The following is a 21,081-nucleotide window of genomic DNA, read 5'->3' on the forward strand; positions in this document are numbered from 1 at the left end:
ATGTAAATTTACATACATACAAAAGATGTCTTCATCATATAATCTAGTATGTCTGGATCCTATTCTTCTATTGAATAATTCAAAATTAATGACTTTATAGTTTTTCCATGTTTTAAAATTTCACCCTGAATTTCTTTCTCATTCCTTGAACTTCAAAAATGTTTAAGCAAATAAAAAAAAAATTGTCAGGAAAACCTGGTATTAAGTAATAATACCAGGCCCATATAGATAGACTCTGGTTTCTGATACAAGTCAGAATATCTCTGACACTGTTTTTGCTGTTAACGCGCCAACACTGAACACCGATCACTGAGTATGTGTGTTCATTTCTGAATTAATAAGTACAGCAGAAGGAGAAGTTAAACAGTGGTCTTTCACTTGAGTCACTCCCATTTAATCCTCAACTACCTAATTTAACCTGTCAAATTGCCACATAAGAGGTTCATCCTGGTTTTATCTATTAGGATAAGTCAGACATGAGGTTCAGAGTCATTGAGGATGGTTTGGAGTTGAACTGGCAACTGCTGGCAGAGCCTTGACAGTCTCGTGTGTGTCCGAGCAGCATACTCAGCAGGAGATTATTGCACCAATGCCTGTGGGGCCGCCTTTGCCTAAATGATTTCAGACTAGTTGTGTGTTTGTGTACGAGTCATTGTGTGGGTGTGTGTGCAACATTGTTTTCTTTTTGCTTGTATGAAGGGCTTATCACCCCAAGGCAGCCAGTTAATCTATTATTGAACATTGCTGCTAAACCCATTAATTAGGACTTGAGGTTGAGGCGAGTGAATGGCGCCGCGAAGTTTGGTGGGAGTCCAGCTATTAGTAGGGTTGCCACCTTGCAGAAATTAAAATAAGGGACGCTCCCGATGGCGATTATAGAAATATTATAGAAATAAGGAGTTAGGTTTGGAGGCTGGTTCTAGACCAAACTTACCACAGAGGCCAGGATAGTCAGTGTTTTTTCATGGCGACTCTTGAAAAAGAATTTAAAAAACCCACAAAATAACAGAGCAATATTTCAATCTGTAGAGACTCACACGGAGAGAGAAACGGCAGTTAGACAATTTTATTAGACCGAGAATTTGGCGCTCGGACACCGGCAGAAGACGTGCAAGCTGAGACTCGCTGCGAGCTTGAGTGATCTGCTCGAGCAAAGCTCAGGTAAGTTTTCCCCGGGCCCGGTCACTGGTGATGGAGCTTGGAGGGGAGTCTTGATAGGACCTGAAGTGTCCAGGAAGTTGATGATGGAGATGGGGAGGAGGTGGGTTGAAGCACGACTGAAGCCATCTTGAAGCACAACTGAAGCGGGTGGACCTGTGGCTGCTTCGCCTTTTAAAGGAGCTCTTGCTGGATGATTGGACCGAAGTGGAGCGGTGGAGCGTCCTGGTTGGCTGCAGCGAAGGCGTGGTGATAGATGATGCCGGTTAAGGAGAATAGTCTCACAGGTTGAATTTACGCCTAGGCTTCATTTCATCATTTGATATAAGTGANGGAGTCCAGCTATTAGTAGGGTTGCCACCTTGCAGAAATTAAGATAAGGGACGCTCCCGATGGCGATTATAGAAATATTATAGAAATAAGGAGTTGGGTTTGGAGGCTGGTTCTAGACCAAATTAACCACAGAGGCCAGGATAGTCGTTGTTTTTTCATGGCGACACTTGAAAAAGAATTTTAAAAAACCCACAAAATAACAGAGCAATATTTCATTCTGTAGAGACTCACACGGAGAGAGAAACGGCAGTTAGACAATTTTATTAGACTGAGAATTTGGCGCTGAGACTCGCTGCAAGCTTGAGTGATCTGCTCGAGCAAAGCTCAGGTAAGTCTTCCCCGGGCCCGGTCACTGGTGATGGAGCTTGGAGGGGAGTCTTGATAGGACCTGAAGTGTCCAGGAAGTTGATGGTGGAGACGGGGAGGAGGTGGGTTGAAGCACGACTGAAGCGGGTGGACCTTTGGCTGCTTCGCCTTTTAAAGGAGCTCTTGCTGGATGATTGGACTGAAGTGGAGCGGTGGAGCGTCCTGGTTGGCTGCAGCGAAGGCATGGTGATAGATGATGCTGGTTAAGGAGAATAGTCTCACAGGTTGAATTTACACCTAGGCTTCATTTCATCATTTGATATAAGTGAGCCAAAGAGCAACTTGTGTCTCCAGACATTAAGGTTGCAGATCCCTGGCAGATGGAAAGTATGATCATATACAGCAGTTCACTCAGCTCAAGTGCAGCACTATAATTTTTAATTTGTTGTTAAAGTAAAATTGTGAAGGTTAAAAAAAAGTGATCCACCACTGAGTATTAACATAAGACATGTATTTAGTATAACTTCTTTGCTACCCCATTGACCCCCATCTAGAACCGCCCAAGACTGCAGGTCTGGGTCTCGTACATTAATAATACATTAATGACCACTGAACAATGAATTCATAAAATATATCAACATTTCAAAAATAAAACCACGACAATTTAGCTGACCTTAATATTTACTGTGTTTTATTTTGGTCATTATTGTTACACTTAGTGTTGATATGTTAGTTCTCATTTTTAGACATTCTTCCTCAGTTCATTGGGAGCAACTCCAACTATTCCCTGTTAGAACTAGTAAGGCAGACTTTACGTTTCAATATGACCGCTCCTCGCTTAAGCATTAGTAAGTTGTGGTGGAAACATTTCTTTTACAAGACACACACATAAAAGTGTATTAAAAATCATTGGTACGTGTAGCGCCTGCAACTCTAAACTTAACACATTAAAAGTGGTATTTGCTTATGGAAAGAGAAGCGTAAAACAATGTTTGTAAGAGTTATCACAAACAATGTTAATAGATGTTGACATGTTGAAATTCTGACTTAACTAGAATGCTAATTTATTGAATCTAACGTCAAACCCCGATCTGAGTTCCCACTTCCCAGGTAACTGAAACTCAGCATAAGCCCTCTGGAGATCAAAAAAAAAAAACCTCCACAATGTTTGACATATCTGCTGTTTCTAATTAACTCACCTGTTTTCACTCAGCTCAGTAGTTCTTAAGCTGTTCTTTGATTTTGATCTCCTTCCTTGTCTACCAGAATATGTGGTTTGGAGTCCTTGCTTGTTCACAATGCTCACACTTCAGTAGTCAAGTCAAGTGAACTTTATTGTCAAAGATCTATGTAACAGAGTTAACACAGAAGTCTGAAATTGCGTTTCACCAGTCTACAATGTGCAATTAAATTAAAAATATAAACATATAAATAAGACATTGACAGTAACCCCTCCCCCCCCACACACATACACTGCAATACACTGTGCAATAAGAAGACAATAAGGCAATAAGAAGAATATATAGATAGACAATAAATACACAATCACACGCAGTGCAAATAAAAGACTTACACACAAAAATACACACACACACAGCAGCAGAAGTGCAATCAGTGGACATACAGGTAATGTGAGGTAATGCAGATGCTGTATGCAAGGTGCAAAGAGTAAAGTGCAAGTGATGTGTGAAGGAAATGTTTATGAAATGTTCTCCAGTGTCCTTGAAATGTTCATTTAGTTTACTACAATGTGTTGATGAGTCTGATGTCTGATGGCTTGTGGAAAGAAGTTGTTTCCCAGTCTGCTTGTGTGGTGACATCGCAAGCTGCGGTAGCGCTTCCCTGATGGTAGTAGGGAGAACAGTTTGTGTGCTGGGTGAGTGGGGTCTCATTATGTTCATTGCTCTCTTGGAACAGTGTGAAGTGTAAAGGTTCTGAATGGCTGGTCGGGGTGATCTGATGATCTTTTCTGTGGTCCTCACCACCCTCTGGAGTGCCTTCTTGTCTGCAGCTAGACAGCTGTCGTGCCAGACAGAGAGGCTGCTGGTCAGGATGCTCTCAGTGGCTCCCTATAGAAGGTGGTGAGAGCAGATGTGGCTCTTCTCAGCCTCTGCAGGAAGTGGAGTCGTGTCTGATCCTTTTTAACCACGGAGGTGGTGTTTGTAGTCCATGTGAGGTTATATGTGATCTGCACTCCAAGAAACTTTGTGCTTTTCACAGACTCCACAGCACTGCCATTGATGATGAGTGGGATGTGAGTTGTTTTTTCTTTCCTGAAGTGCAGAGTTATTTCTTTTGTTTTGTTGACATTGAGTAGCAGGTTGTTTCTCTCACACCAGTTGATGAGTTGATGTACCTCCTCTCTGTACGCTGAGTCATCGTTGTCTCTGATGAGGCCCACCACCGTCGTTTCATCTACGAATTTGATGATGTGATTTGTTTCAAGTCTGGCACTGCAGTCGTGGGTCATCAGCGTGAACAGCAGGGGAGATAGCACACATCCCTGCAGCACCCCAGTGTTTATGATGCTGGTCACTGAGGAGTTGTTTCCAACTCTGACTATCTGTGGTCTGTTTGTTAGAAAGTCCAGCAGCCAGTTGCATAGTGAAGTGCTGATGCCTATTGAACTCAGCTTGTTCACCAGATGTTGGGGGATGACAGTGTTGAACGCAGAGCTGAAGTCAATGAACAGCAACCTTGTGTGACTGTTTTTGTTCTCCAGNTTGAACTCAGCTTGTTCACCAGATGTTGGGGGATGACAGTGTTGAACGCAGAGCTGAAGTCAATGAACAGCAACCTTGTGTGACTGTTTTTGTTCTCCAGATGAGCCAGGCAGAGGTGAAGTGCTGCTGCTATGACATCATCAGTGGAGCACTTGGGGTGGTAGGCAAATTGACATGGATAGTAGTGGGGAGGGTAGATGTTAAGTGGGCCTTTACCAGTCTTTCAAAGCACTACATCAAGATCGTAGTGAGTGGTATGGGTCTGTAGTCGTGGAGTGATGATGCTGGTGACTTCTTGGGTAGTGATATGATGGTGGTGGCTTTGAAGCTTGCTGGTATGATGGCTTGGTTCAGAGAGATGTTGTAGATGTCTGTGAGGACGTCAGTGAGTGAGTCAGCACAGTCTGAGGTATGTTGTCTGAACCTGCAGCTTTCCTGGGGTTCACCTTGAGTAGGGTCCTCCTCACGTCCACTGGGTCCAGTTGAAGTGTTGTGCTGTCTGGGTTAACTGGGGCTTTTGTTGGTTTTGTAGTGTTAGTTTCTTCAAACCGGCTGAAGAAAGTGTTCACTGAGTTGAGGAAGTCTGTGTTGTCCTCACACAGTGGGGAGGCTGGCTTATAGTCTGTGACTGACTGGATGCCTTGCCACAGGCGTCTTGGGTCTTTCGTGTCTGTGAAGTGTGAGTTGATTTTTTTGACCATAAGCACGCTTGGCTGCTCTCACACCCTAGTGCAAGTTGGCCCTGGCTGACTTGAGGCCCTCCTTCTCCCCAGACCTGAAGGCAACATTGCGTGCTCTCAGGAGTGAACCAGGGTTTTTCGTTTGGTCTCACTGTAATGTCCTTGGTGACCGTTACATCTGCCATGCATTTTGTTATCTATCCAGTTACTGAGTCTGAGTATTAGGTGAGGTTGACATCCTGGTTGGTGGTGGCCGCCTCCCTGAAAACAGGCTAGTCTGTGTGTTCAAAACAGTCCTGTAGTGCTGTTGTGGCGCCCTCTGACCAGGCCCTGATCTGTTTCACAGCTAGTTTGCTTCTTGTCAACAGAGGTCTATAGGCTGGAATTAGCATAACAGAGAGATGGTCTGATGAACCCAGGTGGGGGTGGGGAACTGCTCTGAAAGCCTGCCTGATGTTGGTGTAGACCTGGTCAAGTGTGTTCTCCCCTCTTGTTGCGAAGTTTACACACTTGTGGTAGGGTGGTTAAAGTATGGCAAATGATACAAGTTTTACATGTGTGGGGTTGGTTAGACCCCATTTCTACATACAAGGGTTAAATTGGCCTGATTAAAATCGCCAGCGATTATGCAGACTGAGTCCGAGTGTGTGTTTTGTAGTGTACTCACAGAGTGGTACAGAATGGAGAGCGCTTCCTTTGTGTTCGCACTGGGGAAACAGCTGTGATGATGACGGTATTGAATTCTCTCGGAAGGTAAAATAGGTGGCATTTGAGTGTTAAAAACTCAATGTTCTCTGAGCAGTGGCTAGCGATAACTGTAGCGTTTGTACACCAGTTGTTGTTGATCTAAATGCACACACCACCTCCCCGAGATTTACCCGTGCTGGCGTGGTTTCTGTCTGCACGGAGTGTTGCAAACCCCTCCAGTTGAATGGCGCTGTCCGGAATGGTGTTGTGAAGCCACGTCTCGGTTAGGATGATCGCGTTGCACTCTCTCACGTTTCTTTGTGTGGTTAAATCCAGCTTGAGATAGATTTTATTTTCCAGTGAGCGGATGTCGGATAGGAGAATAGAAGGTAGTGCTGTTCTGTGAGGGGTTTTTTTTCAATCTGTTGGTGATGCCAGCTCGACAGTCACGTTTTCTCCACCAGCGCATGCTAAGTCTCCCCTGCCGCCTCAGCTGCTTCCAGTTTCGGCTGGTGGGGGAGGAGGAGCCCGCTGCCTTGGTCTTAGGCCCGTTGTCTTGCTGGGGTATGATTCCCAGACGGAGAACAGTTTCTCGATCCGTGGCGAACTTAACTCCTGACATATCCTTTGTGGTGTAGTTGTTTCTCACTACAAGTAATGTACTCCTGTTGTACATGATTCTTGAAGAAGATTGTGACGCTTTGGACGACATATTTAACATAAAAAGCACATCACTATCGGGAGCTGGCTTGGCCGCAGCCTCACCGGGCGCTGCCATCTAGGCTAGCAAATTGTGTATAGCTCCTAATTATTTGTTTGTGTTCTCCATAGTTTTTGTTAGGGGTCAGAGCAGGGGTGCGGTATGGGGGTGAGGAAAGTTATGACAATTCTAGGGGACCTGACCAACAGGGGGCCCTCCACAATTGAATTATTTATTTTTTGTTCATATAAATAAAAATTAAAAAATCGGGGCCCTGTCAATGACAAAATTAATCATATTGTATTTTCAAAGATTGTTTTTAGCAGTAAAAATTTTATGTTCCCACTCCCAGATCAAAAAACACACATCCATATTTGCCCTGAACTCCCCTGGATCTGCGTTACATGGTTCGTTCCTGCTTGGAGCGCTTGAAAGTGACTTATTCAGCTGCAGACAGTAGGAAACATGAACAACTGTGGCAGTTACTATGCTGCTAAGAAAAGTTATAAAGCAAGGTTTTCAAAAAAAAGAGAGGGAGAGAGAAAAAGGCGAGTGTTAATTTATAACCCAGTTTTTCTCCGACAGGTGAGTAGACTGTGTGAGATTATCAACTATTTAGCATAATTAACTTAGCTACAGACTACTGTTTGTCTCCTTTTCACTAGCATTTAATGAATTAAGGAAAGAAATTACCAACATATTCATATATTTAACTTGTCCCTTTTACCTTATAGCACTTAACAGATGAGTCCATCAGCAGCAGCTCTAACCCATGTCCCTCTTGACCAGCCCAAACTAATTTTTTGTCAGGGGGCCCACGATTCCTGGCGGCGCTCCTGGATCAGAGGCTCGCCGAGGGGTTTAATCTTTGTTTTACTTTCTACATTAACAATGGCTCATAGATTGTATTAAGGCAATGTAGGTAATGTGTCAACTGTTGAATAGAGTTGTTATGTGCAGCCATTTTTATAAGTTATTTTAAATTCATGACCTACTGTAAGTCAATCTACACATTCAGTATTCATCGTTTTGTTTTTATTGGATTGAGGAAATAAAAATACTAATCATTTCAATTTTGAATAACTTTGAAGATTCCTTTATTTATTGGCAGATACCAACTCAGACATAATTGCTCGAAATTTTCTCTGAATTTAATCTAATCATGAGTAAATAATAAAAATGCTTTAGCTCATAGAAATTTCCATTTATCTGTGAAGCTATTTTCCTTCTCCAGTGTAGGATTTTTCTAATTTCCCCAGACTTTGAGCTCAGTCTCTCCCACTGAGCATCACTTCACATAAGACAAACAGCGAATACAAATGTCAGTATGAAGTGTTTGCACACTGAATTGGAGCTCATTCTGTTTCTGACTCGACTGGTTGTCATTCCAGGGAAGCGACAGTGAAACACGTGTCGGCTGAGTGATGGAAATGTGGAACGACATGCTGAAACATTGACCTGGTCGTTGGTTTGGTTTTCCCGGGGCTGTCCTGTCTGTTTGGCAGATGAACGTAAAACACTCAAGCTGTAGGTCAGCATGAGTGGAAGCTCTGGAGGATGATAAAGACGATGAAAACCTAGAGTTAATAGAAATTTTTGAAAATATTCAACTCACTTGTTGCATACTAGTCAAATTGATGGATGGATGGATGTGTCAGAACAATAAACAATTCTGCAAGTAGACATGGTCGCAGCTGTGCGCCCCACAGTGCTCATCCTCATTGTCGTCTTTGAGCTGTCTTCAAATAAAGCTTTTTCTAAAAGCCTCAGGTGGTAGTAAGCAGGATGTCTGATTGAAGGAGCTTCATTTGGTGTGAAGCGAGGTTGGCTTGGTTGTCAGGGTGCAATGATAAGTGCCCTTCTTGAGAGTTTGTTGATATTAGAGGACATCAATTAGGGCTGGATGATATGGTTGAAAAACATATCATGATATAACGTGTTTCAGATCAGTCCATATTGATATTTATGGATTAATTTTTTGTTTTGAATATCTGAAACACTGCCAAACTGATGGCATGGTGTTTCCTGTTTTAGCTACAGTTTCCACTTCACACCATTGTTTGTTTATTTTTAAGTATTTATGAGGCATGATGGCAAATCCTTAAACTGCTGCTGCACTGGTTACTAAACAAGTTGTTGGGTAACCAAAGAGTGAGTGAGTTACTAGGCAACCAAAGAGTGAGTGAGTTACTAGGCAACCAAAGTGTGAGTCAGCTGCTAGGTAACTAAAGAGAATGAGTTAGTTGACACCACACCACCTTGCTTTGCTGCCTATGAGAGGTTGAGCTGCTAAAGTCTTTCCTCTGCTTACATCCCCAAGAATGCTGTACAGTTCTGGATTGGAGTTCAGAGAAAATTGTATATATTGAATGTTTAATATTCTGTCAGACATTATCTGCTGATTTTGATCACGTGTCTATCATGATATACATTATTATTAATTTATCGTCCAGTTGTAATGTATAAGCAGTCAGGACAGATGGGTCTGAAAGACTGGAAGAAATACTGTACATGTTTATTGCTTATGGGTAGAATTCAGGAAGGTCTATGTCTCTTTTCTTTTTTTAGACAATTAATTCAATTAGTTTTGTTCAGTATTTTAGTAAGAAACAACAAGTAAAAGCTAGAATTTTCTGTCCAAACTTAATCTGCAGTCAGCTGACCAGAACTGAGCAGCAATAGGTAAGAGAGGGACATTACTGTGTTACTCTATGATCCAACCTGCCAGAGAAAATTTTTCCAGCCCTCCCTTTGGTGTCTCATAAAACTGATTTTGAACTGCAGGAATGGCATAAAGCATTTTAAACCACAACTTTTTTGAAACCACTTTCTGCTTCGGCCTCTGTTATTTTTTGTTTTCATTTATTGTTTTTTGTTGATAAATCTGCACCTACTTTTTCACTACAATACTCAAAAGAAAGATGTGGTTGCCAGAAACTAGAATGGGGAAACCAAACACAAGTAGAGCTTATTGATTTTACACAGGCGACTGTGTCATTTTGACATAAGCAAGGAATCACTTCATCAGTTCCCTCCATGTTTTACATCTGGACTCCATCATGGGGATGTTTTTGACCCTAAACACAAATAACTACAAACACTTCCTGAGGCTGACAGCATCTGTCAACCCCTCTGCTGCCTGATTCCCTCTGATGACGGACCAGCCTGTCGTCCCAGCAGGCCAGCAGAGTTAATGCTGACAGACAGATACCTCGTTAGCATTATAGCTTCTGCCAAAGGGCGAGCATCTATTGTTAGCGTGATAGCAGGGCCTTGGAGCAAACGGTTATTCTCAGTGTGACACCACTCACAAGGGCCAAAGTTGTTGAGAGGATGTTAGCTTGGGCCATAGGGCTCAGAGGACAGAGAAAGGACGCCTGTCACTTTGGTCCTTATGGATGAAGAGGTCAGTGGTGGGAGCATCGTGACTAGTGTAGTAAAATATATTTGCCAGTAAATTTGGAGTTCAGTCTTGCTGCATAAGGTTGAGCTTCCAAGATTGTTTGATGAGTTGACATTACCTTGAAGCACCAATCTTGGTGAATGCTGGTACTGAAACGTCAACGTAAAAACCATTAATAGCCCAAACTACTGAACCCAGTTATTTGGTGTCCCTCTTAGTTTAAACTGCAGTATGTAACTTTAAAAAATATATATGTCTTTTACATATTGGTTAAAACTCTCATAATATGATACAAATATGTGAAAAAATAGAGCTCCTCCTCCGCCCATTAGTACTATTGCTGTGTGAAGAAATGCACCAGTCCCATTCAACAACGCCCAATCAAAGCCAGGTGTAGTGTCAACCTTGTGTACACGCTGCTAAATGGGCTAATGGCAGAGAAGCAATTTAACATTCCAGGAAAACTCTCTCTGCCATCATTAGTGTCCATGCTAACTAGCCTTAGCATTCCTGGCAGACTCTGCCAGGAATTAAGCTGTAGTGTAACAGAGAGCAAAAGGTCAATTGTGGGGGTTGAGCAGTGTGTACACAGGCTTGATTGACGGTGCTAAGATCTTCCTCCTGGATCTGATTGGCTGTTTCTAGTTAGCACTGAAAGCAATGGCGAAGGCAGAGGAGCTAATTTTCTCTGAGTGTTTGTCTTATTTCTTACTCTCACAATGTAGTAACAGTTTCAACAAATAAGTGAAAAAAAAAATATATTTTTTTATAAAAGTTACATACTATACCTTTAGATTGGGTTGATTTTTAAGGACTCGACCTTCTGAAAGTCCATGAGGCCATTCGACCCTGTCACAACTTGACTTAACACTTTTACTTTTCTGTTTACAAGGAAATTATATTTTATTCCGATTAAAAAAAAATCTTACTGGATTAATTAAAACAAGAAGTAAATATTAACCTGTAAGGAGAACTTAGAAAGATGTTTGGATCAAGTTGCAAGTTGTTTCCATTTACCACAATAACCCAACAAGAAAATGGATTAAATTCATTCATAGTGAGCCACATGAAACTGCTTTTTAGTTATAATTTAGGTTTTTTAGCATTTTTGTATGATTTATAAAGCCTAAGCTTATAGCATTTTTAAACCAGGCAGGTTGTCTTGGTCTAAACCTGTTTCCTGGTCCTGGTCCTCAAGGCACACCACATTGCATTTTTTTAGGCCTGAGCAGCGAAGCGCTGGCGAAGGCCTATTGTAATCGCAAGATTTCTCGATTTTTTTTTTCTTCCGTCACTTAAAGCGGCTGCTTGGGGCCTTTAACATATTCAGAAACTCACCAAACTTGACCCAAAATTGTCCCGACGAAGATTTTCGGATTCCAGTGGAATTGCAAGTGGGCGTGGCCAAACTGCTCTACAGCGCCCCCTAAAGTGAGTTGGGTAGGTCGTAGCTGAAACTTGGTACGTAGGTAGATCTCCCCAAATCAAGAAAGTTCGACAGGCCATTTTGGGTCAAATGTCAAATTTTGGCCATTTTTCACTTTTACTCAAGTCGAACTTTAACTAACTCCTCCTTGAGTTTTCGACCGATCGGCTTCATTCTTGGTCAGAATGCAGTAATGCCATAGGGCTTTAAAAGTTATCAATAAAATTGACTCTTTGTATATGTTCAGGGGGCGTGGCAGAGTGGTGAACTTGCCGTACTTGCCGAAACAAAAGAAATGCTATAACTTTCTCATAAAAAGCTCAATTGGCACCAAACTTGGTATGAGGGATCCTGGTTGGATGCCTGACGATCCTATGTTGTCATAGTCTGACCTCATGTAAGCCCCGCCCCCTCAGAACAGGAAGTGACTTAGGGTAGGGTCACTACCCTAAGTGACTTATGGTAGGGTCACTACCCTAAGTGACTTATGGTAGGGTCACTACCATAAGTCACCTTGACCTAATCACCTAAGTGATTAGGTCAAGAGAGCCACTCTGGCTCTCTTGACCTAATCAAGATAATCTTGTGTCAGATGACTGATAACATATTGGTCTCGCTTGCTTTAAAGCGCCGAGAGTTTTCAGTGGAGGGCGTGGCCGTGGCAGCGCAGCGAAGTCACAGGCCACGCCGCCACCATATGTTTGGCTGCTCTAGATTCCACATGTTTCAGTCCAGCCGGACCAAACTCACAGAGATCGATCCTTGTCCACCCCCCGACAGGAATCCAGTGCAATAGTTTGTGGCCTAATTCCTCCACAGCACCCCCTAGAATATTTTTAAAAAATCAGCCTCTACCCATACTTCATCCCAGAATTCTGAAGCTTGGTACACATGTGTATCTTGTCAGGACCTACAAAAAAAATCTCTTGGAGCCATGCTCTAAACCCAACAGGAAGTCCGCCATGTTAAATCAAAGCTGCCATTTGTCTATTTTATTGATGTCGTATCTGAGCAAACTCGTCCTAGAGCTTTTGAGATCCAGGCTTCAGACTCAGACAGCACAGTCTTGAGGCATTGAGGGTCAAAAGTTATCAAAGGAATTTTTCTATGTCAAAGCATGTGGGCGTGGACACGCCTCATATCTGGCCATTCTCCATGAAACATCAAGATGGAATAACTTCCCCATATATGCTCCCAGCTGCATCAAACTTCATTTGTTTCATCACAGACCAGAGCTTATCACTGTCATGAATGCAGGCTGGACCCAGGTTAAAGTGTGGATGAAGGATTTTTAATGAAAAAACGGAGCAGCTCGAACAGTCCAAGAAGCAGGTGTTACAGTGAGCTGAGACTATGCCAACACTGGTAACACAGACAACAAGGACTTAAGCCAGTTCTACTGTGAAGACTAACAGACCCTCAGGACTACACAGTTCTACTGAGATGACTGAACATAAACTCAACGACTGCAACCTGGCTTGTGACACACGACAAGGACCCGACAAGAGACAAAGACAACAGGTGGACTTAAATACACAAGGAGGGTAATCACAGGAATGAGACACACCTGGGAACAATCAGGATTGGACGGCACAGAGACTCACAGGGGAACAGAACTAAACACAGAAAAACCTCAAAATAAATACGCAGAAAACACAGATCCTCACAATCACATTGAAATGGTCGATTGGTGACATCAGTTTAGCCCCGCCCCCTTCCAACAGGAAGTCACCTGTTGGAAGGAGCAGTTAGAGCATTTAATCATATGTGCATTATCCTATTTGCAGTAAACTTGTTAGGCTTGACCTTTGTTAGCCTCTAAAGAGCCCAATAGCTTGAAATTGCAATTCAGATCGACTATGCTTGTGCGTCGTCAGGGAGCTCTATGGAAGATGTAGGTGTATGTCTCCTAGCTGCAGGAACTACGCGAGAGCGTCTGCGGTGGCGAGCGTGTGGCGGTGCTGGAACCCCCGCGGTCGCCAATAGGCCTTCGGTGCGCTTCGCCACTTGCGGCTTTAATTATATTTAGCTTCCCTTCTTTAGCGCACTTAATCTTCTGCCTCTTAATCTGGCATCAATTAAAATCAGACATGCTGAAACAGAGAAACATCTATAGGGCATAGCGCCTTGCGGACCATGGTAGGAAAACCTGGTGTAAATATCTAAGAAATACATCAGCATAATGTTAACTATTATGTAGATGAGGTGTGAGTGTAGCCTCAATATTGAAAATCAGATTGATTGCTCAGTGGGATATTTTTGATTTTGCCTTTCTGTGCAAATGATTAGACTTTTAAGTCTATATCTGTCTAATCCAAGTAAAAAAGATTTCAATAAGTTATAAGTTGTACATTTACAGAATCATTACTGGTATGAATTTGTTATAAAAGTATTACTGATTGCACTTTAAAAATTAGGTAACTTGATGTTATTAAAGGTAAAGTTTAAACAGTAATGATTTCCTGGTTAAACTCAAGTTGTCATAACAAAGACATTTTGAATAATGTCAACTTTGTATTAAAAGTGTCATAATTTACCGAATGACGCTTTATGACAACAGTCATAAATATTCATGAAGGCTTATTCATGTTCATGACAGGTGTTATGTCATGTTCATGACAGGTGTTATGTCATGTTTATGACAGTGTTATGACAGTCTTATTCACCCCCTTCAAATAAAGTGTTACCAATAAATGTTTACTTTACAATTGGGAATTTTTTAGGATGTTTTTCTCATACTAATGATCTTTTGGTTTGTAAATTTAACTTCTGATCCAGTGTCAGAAAATCAACACAGAAAATCTTCATGTCTTTTCCTGATTCTGTATGAACAGACTGTGACTCATTATTGGATGACTAAACCGTGTCCTATAAAAAATACCTTCAGTTTGGGTTATCTCACTTTGTGTTGTATTGTTTTAAAATAAAGTCTGTTAAGCGACAGGCTGTAAGGTCAGACTTCACTCTCTCTCCTGTTTCCATCTCTACTGTGATTGCTAATAAAAGGCAACATTTTTAAACAAAAAGGACATTTTCTGTCTCATTGAGTTTGGGCTAAAATGTTAACTTTTCAAACAAGATATGTGAATAACTGAATGACCTTATTAAATCAGTTTTTTTATACGCACTTTCTTTATCTGTATGAGCATCATGAGATTAAGACGATCTTGGGGTGGCGGGTTGTCCTTAGAACATTAAGATTTAAAGCAAGTTCTTTTTTACTGATAGCTGCCTCAGCCTGTCACGGTCAGCAGACCTTGTTGCTTTCAGCAGCACTCAGGCTTCTCTCCTTTAGAGCAAATTTTCTGGGTGACAACATATACCCTGCACACTTTAATGCAGTCTGATTTCTGGAGAAGCAAAACAGAAGACTTTGGCTTACACAATGACTGTGCTGCTGCAACAGCAAATATTATTTTGTCTTAATCCCAGACTGTGAAGGAGCTCTGCGAGAAGTAATTTGATTATTTCCATTGTGTGGGTGAGGATTTACTATCAGGATGCCTTTTGTGTGAGAAGAGGGAGTGTGCTTCATCAGTTCCACAGTAGTGGAAATTTACATCAGTTTACCATGAAGATAAGGCCTCCTTATCATCTCCAAGTGTACCATCAAATGGAGATTTAGTGTTCGGTGTTGCATTTGCAATAAAAAGGGGATTTTGTATGTTTAGAAATTGGAGCCAAAAGAAGTGATGTTTTGTGGCGTGGCTGAAATATGAGCTCAGTTTCACTGACCTGAATGTCTGGGTGACAGCCTCTACTCAAAAACAAGTTACACACTAAGACAAAATGTTGCTGGAAAGAACAGTGTGACGGAAGAGGACAGAAGGTGAACAGTAGCCCAGAGGGTGGAGAGATTCACACTGACAGAGAAATGGAGACAGATTATGTTTGTTTTAGCCCTATTCTTGAAAGAAACACACAAAAAAGATGAATCCAGGGGCTGTTTTACTATAGCTGTCTCCTAAGTGTTCACTAGACCTATGGGAGGTTATCACCAAGGATCTTCAACTAAACATTGTTAGTCCTGGAGAATGGAAGCCATAAAATTTGCAATACTGTCCTCAAACTCCATATGTTTTTATACTCTTTCGAGGTGTTTTTAGGCTTTTCCTGTGTTTCCTACAATAATCTCAGAAAAAGTCCAAACTAGATGTGGGGACTCTGCCCATTTTTCTGAGATGTTTGCTCTATGCTGGCTTGTAGGTTCTATGTCTTATTCATTACAGCCATGTGGAACATCAACATCTGATGGGATTATGTTTTGCATAGTGTGTTGGTTCACTGGAAACCTGCTTAATTTGCATTTTGTTTTTTGTGACGACTTTCAAATTCACTCTAAAGCTACACAACTGGATGGGAACATAGCTAGTAACTGTGCATAACAGGGTAAATATTTAATTTGCTAACTAAATGTATAGTTTGCAGCTACATATTTAGTTTTACTTATAGAGTTTTACTACACAGCAAATTCAAAAGTGTTAGATTTCCAGTGTAAGTGTTGTATGTTAAAAAATACTATGTTAATTCAACACTTGTTTAGTGTAATTCAACAACATGAGTGTTAGTTTCCCTAAAGAGTTGGTGTTATTCCAAAGAATTACATAAAAGCAATTCTGTCTAGTGTTGATTTCTAAATTAACACTTAAACCAACTGTTGTGATCCGTGTTTTTCTGTATACTTATTTTGGGATTTTCTGTGTTTAGTCCTTTTTCCCTGAGTCTCTGTGTTGTCCTGTCAGCCCTTGATTGTTCCCAGGTGTGTCTCGTTCCCTTGATTACCCCGTGTGTATTTAAGTCCACCTGCTGTCTCTGTCTCATCTAATGTCAGTTCTTTTCACGTGTCTGCTCGCCAGTACAACTGTAAAGTCCTGGTTAGCATCAGCTCTCGTTTTCAGTCCTATCAGCAGCTACCGGTATTAGCTGTGCGCTAACTCTGCTGTGCCGCCTGTGTTGGACTGTTTTGAGCTTCCGTCATTAAATTCATCATTTCCTTCACAACCTGGGTCTCTGCGTCCATCCTCACCACCTTCTATTCACCACTTCATGACACCAACTCTGCCTGGTGTGGATCTAGAAATCCACACCAGACAGCCCCTCCCACAGTTGTAACATATCTGTGACATCACATGTTTGCCGAGGAGCAGAGACAGCAGTATGGCATCTTGTCTGGAGCTTATCATAACAAGGTAAGTTCCATGTTAAGATTATCATGTTTTTGACTATTTTTTATGGATGTGTTATGTCTCCGCAAGCTGAAGTGCAATAAGCAACAGCCAGAGTAAAGTTAATTAACAGTGTATTGTTACACAAATAAAAGGATTTCCCATTAACTTTATCCATTCGTTGTCAATCCAATAATGTTCCACCCAAATTTAAACACCACTTCAAGCAGACAAATCTGCATAAACCACTACATTGTTCACTGCAAACTTAAGATGCACTCGATTCACTGCAAAATGATCATGCAATTCAAACTCAAAATCACACAAAACAGGATCGGATCACAGATATTTAAGATTAACAGCGACATGGAAGGTGTGTATTTCCGGGAAGTGACCCCAGGACAAAACAAACAAAATAAATGGTAAGTTGTTAGCCCGCCCTCACAAGTACTTAGTGGAGACAAACAATCCAAAACTGGGCGGACTAACAAAAAGGAAAATCAAACTCTAAAAGGACAGCAGGAAGTAGTGATACAACTGTAAAAACAAAAATACAAGAATTACTAAATGTATATTAAATCACTTTAATCAAATCAATCTAAAAGACGTTAAAAACACTGCATACCAGCATCGCATACCAGTACTCCTTGGTTTATTTACCACACACCAACTCTAAAGTCAACCTTGATGTACAGACCAGGGGGCGTCATGCATAAAAGACTGCGCAGTTTTCACACTAAAACTTGGAGTACGGAAAAATTTAGAAAAGTGCAGCACACAAAAAAAAATCAGATGCATAAAGCCGTGTGCACGCACGTGGCTGCGCACCTTTCCTTTATTAATCTTAATTCGCAGGAAATAGTGCGCAACAGCTGGTCCGCCCTTTTGCCACCCATAAATAAATATGTAAATTACTATAAATACCCGGAAGTCTGTCACCATGTGAAGGAATAACCATGACAACATCCTTGTTTGAAGCAGTATAAGTATTTATAATAATAATAATTATATATTTTATTTAAAAGGTGCTTTGAGGGCACATAATGTCACCTCACAAAAATAAAAATGTATTTTAAAGAAGAAACAAATCCAAATTAAAAAAATAAAAAATAAAGACATCGTGCAAATGCCTGTCTGAACAGCAGCGCATTCAGCCAGGATTTAAAGACAGACCGAGTCAGAGAGTGCTTTGAGTGGGGAATCTGGACATTTATTCTAAATAGTAGAATCATGTGTATAAGTTGTACATTTACAGAATGAAGTTGCTTTATGTCCATAAGGCGCATTTACAAAGTGGGCAGCTCGGCTGAAGGATGGCTGCAGCTGGACTGGTACCGGTGCCGCACGACGACTCCTTTAAGTTTTGCTCAGAGCTCCAGGATGATCAGTCTGGATTAATCTAAACGCTAAAAAACCATCATCATCATTTCCCAGCAGATCAATATGATCTCTGATCAATCGCGCCCTCTGAATCCTTCCATTGGTGATGTTCTCCATCAGAGCCAAAGCTCCATAATTACTCAGCTCACCTTTGTGCAGCTACTTATATACGTGTGATTCCATCACCTTAAAAATAATCAAACCTGTTGATTATTTTTAATCAGCAGGTTTGAGTTAATCTGCTGATCCAACCCTGTTTTCTTTTTTTAGTGAGAATTAAATTACCCCGCAGATGCAATTTCATGCGCTTCGCCTCACAGACCAATGCGTTACATGTTTATGAGACAAAAACTGAGGAAAAGTACTATTTACATTCGAGCGAGGTTTTCACATATTTTTATTTTTATTTATATTTTTCCATCAATATTTTTATTGTATTTTTTACAGATATATCTGCCATATAACCAATACAGTCAACAAGACCAACTAACACCCTCTTAGATACACATCTGCATAAATTCCTTTAAGTATACAGGAGGTAATAGTCCACTGCTGAGGCTCCCTAGTTTAACATTATGGTCTGACATTAATCTTGTCTTTAGCTGGCTTCTTCGTCTTGAGACAAGTCCACACTGTCATAGTGGGTTGTATTTTTCTGACCCACATGCAGTACATGAGACAGAGAACAGGAAATCAATTAAATATGTTTATTGTTTTTTTTAATTATTATTAATTAAAACTGCAGATCCAAAAGCTTGTGGCTTCTGGAATCGGGAACGTTGGATGGGAGAGAAGCAGGAGGTGAGTTTTGAAGATGGGAAGGATTTAAATAGTGAATCGGCGAGAGAGCTTACTTGGATGGAGGAAGTAGTATGCAGGAGGGAAATACTGAGGTTACAGGGGTGGCGTTCAACAAAGGTAGGTAGGCTGTGAGTCGGTGGGGAACAGCGTTGGGAGAGGAATCACGGTGGAGGGCAGACAGGTAACAGTTCTGCCTTTCAGGTCGGAGGAGTAAGGAGCCAGCCAACAGAGGAATCCAGAGAGGTTTGGTTCAACGGCTTGGAGGTAAGTGGAACTCAGGCTTCCAGTGGGTAATGCCCACGGCATCACGAGAAGAATGGAGCACAGGGAAACTGCCAGTATTCAGACTGTTAGTGGGAATCAGTCACGGCGTCACAATGGATCACCTGAAAAGAGGACACAAAAAGATCACTAGGGAATTTCTCACGAGAAACATAATCACAAGGAGCTCAGGAGGCCTTGAGTACCATTACTGGCAAAACACTCTGGCGACGAAGTGTTGGCTGTCACTCTTTCTTATACCCCTCTTGATGATAAACAACCTACAGGTACGTAGGTAACCAGCCACTGTCAGTCACCCCTTCCAGGATGGATCCCAGCTGCCCTCTGGTGGAGAAAAGGGGGAAAACAAAAAACAAAAAAACAGCAGCACCACCCCAGATCCCAACACACACCTTCAACAAAATTCAGGAAGGGTCTCCAAATGCTTTCAAATAATTTGCTTTTCCCTTTTTGAAGATGTGTTATGCGTTCCAGAGGTAAAGTCTTCAGCATGTGCCTGGTCCATTGTTTGATACCTGGTCCTGTTGTTCTCTTCCAGAATAGTGCTATCAGTCTTTTAGCTTCTAGAAGACACATATCTATCAACAGTTGTTCACTTTTGGTAAACAAAGAGTTTTTTGGATACAGACCCAAAATTAGAAAAAAACGAATCTAGTACAATCTCTTTTGAGACATGATGTTCTACAGTTTCTTTTATTGCTTTCCAAAAAAATTTAATTTCCCTACATTCCCAGATACAATGAAACAAAGTCCGTTTTTCTTCTAAACATTTTGTGCATATGTCTGGTATATTAGAATTGCACCGATTTAAATTGACTGGTATAATATAGATTCGCATAAACCATTTGTACTGCAGTAACCTTATGCGAGAGTTGACTGTTTGTTTCTGAACCCTTATACAGACAGACTGCCAATCCTCCTGTGACAAGTTTACTCCCAGGACTGATTTCCAGGCTTCCAGTTTCAATGTTAAGTCTTCTGGGGAATTCAAAGCCATAAAGTTGTGGAATTCTGAAATCGCACCTTTACTTGCGCTGTCTTTGCAAGCAATTTCTTCTAGCTGGGACTTTAGTGGCTTGGTTAGTTATTTTATTTTCTTTATTTTGTCTGGGTGTTGCCGTTTTCATTTAAACAGTAAAATATTAAAATCATGAAAAACATCGGTTTGATGCTTCTTGGTCTAAATATCCCTGAATGTAATCAGATTTCAGTGTATTTAGGTGAGTTTTGATGCTTTGTGGTTTGATATTGTTCACAGAAAAAGTTTGCGTGGCTGCCGCACATTTTCACGCCAGGGAAAAAGTATTCGTATATTTACGCAAACCTTGACGCAAAGTAAATTTTTATACATGCCGACTTTTGCAGAAAATATGGGACCGTACAGTTTTTTATGCACACGCACACTTTATGCATGAGGCCCCTGGTGTAGCCCTACCAAATAAGAACAATATAAAAACACTTACAATTCAATCTGGTTAAAAGAGACAAATGTATAAAGCCTACCTGCGGCGTTGAATAGCCACACGGCCAGGTAACGCTACCGCCAAAACGTCATTAATAATGTGGCCCTGTATAAAAACACCACGTCAGCACAGACTTATTTAAGAGGATCAATTTAAAACAGTTTTCCTCCAAACTTTACCATAGACGGCAAACAGTGGAACCCGTGGGCCCAACACACACCTGGTCACACACACAGGAAATTGACACTTGGCCACCACCCTTCCAGCTTCCCTTTTATGGAAGCTCAGGCTGTGGAGGGAGCAACACCTGTTACAGATGCATTCATTTTATGTTTGCAAGAGTATTGATTCATATACGTAGTTCACTTAACGTATGCTTATTTGTTTGGATATCACAGTATATTCAACTGTTTATTATTTTTGTTAGCAGCTAAAGCTAGCCAAGCAGGTAGCATGAGGTGTCGGGTGGTTAACCGAACATTAAAACTGTCAGAAAAATCTGGAGGCCATTTGAGTTAACATTATTTAGCTGCGGGGTCGTTTTCTTTAAGTTTTTGGCTGTAGACCCTAACCC

General features: G+C 41.3%; 1 protein-coding gene across 7 annotated transcripts in view; it reads left to right on the forward strand.

Annotated features, from left to right (window-relative positions):
- Window positions 1-21,081, forward strand: part of gria1b (glutamate receptor, ionotropic, AMPA 1b) — a 125,928-nt gene that overhangs the window by 47,643 nt on the left and 57,204 nt on the right. The window lies entirely within an intron of this gene.

Source organism: Poecilia formosa, unplaced genomic scaffold, assembly GCF_000485575.1.
Source record: "Poecilia formosa unplaced genomic scaffold, Poecilia_formosa-5.1.2 Scaffold656, whole genome shotgun sequence".
Classification (NCBI taxonomy): domain Eukaryota; kingdom Metazoa; phylum Chordata; class Actinopteri; order Cyprinodontiformes; family Poeciliidae; genus Poecilia; species Poecilia formosa.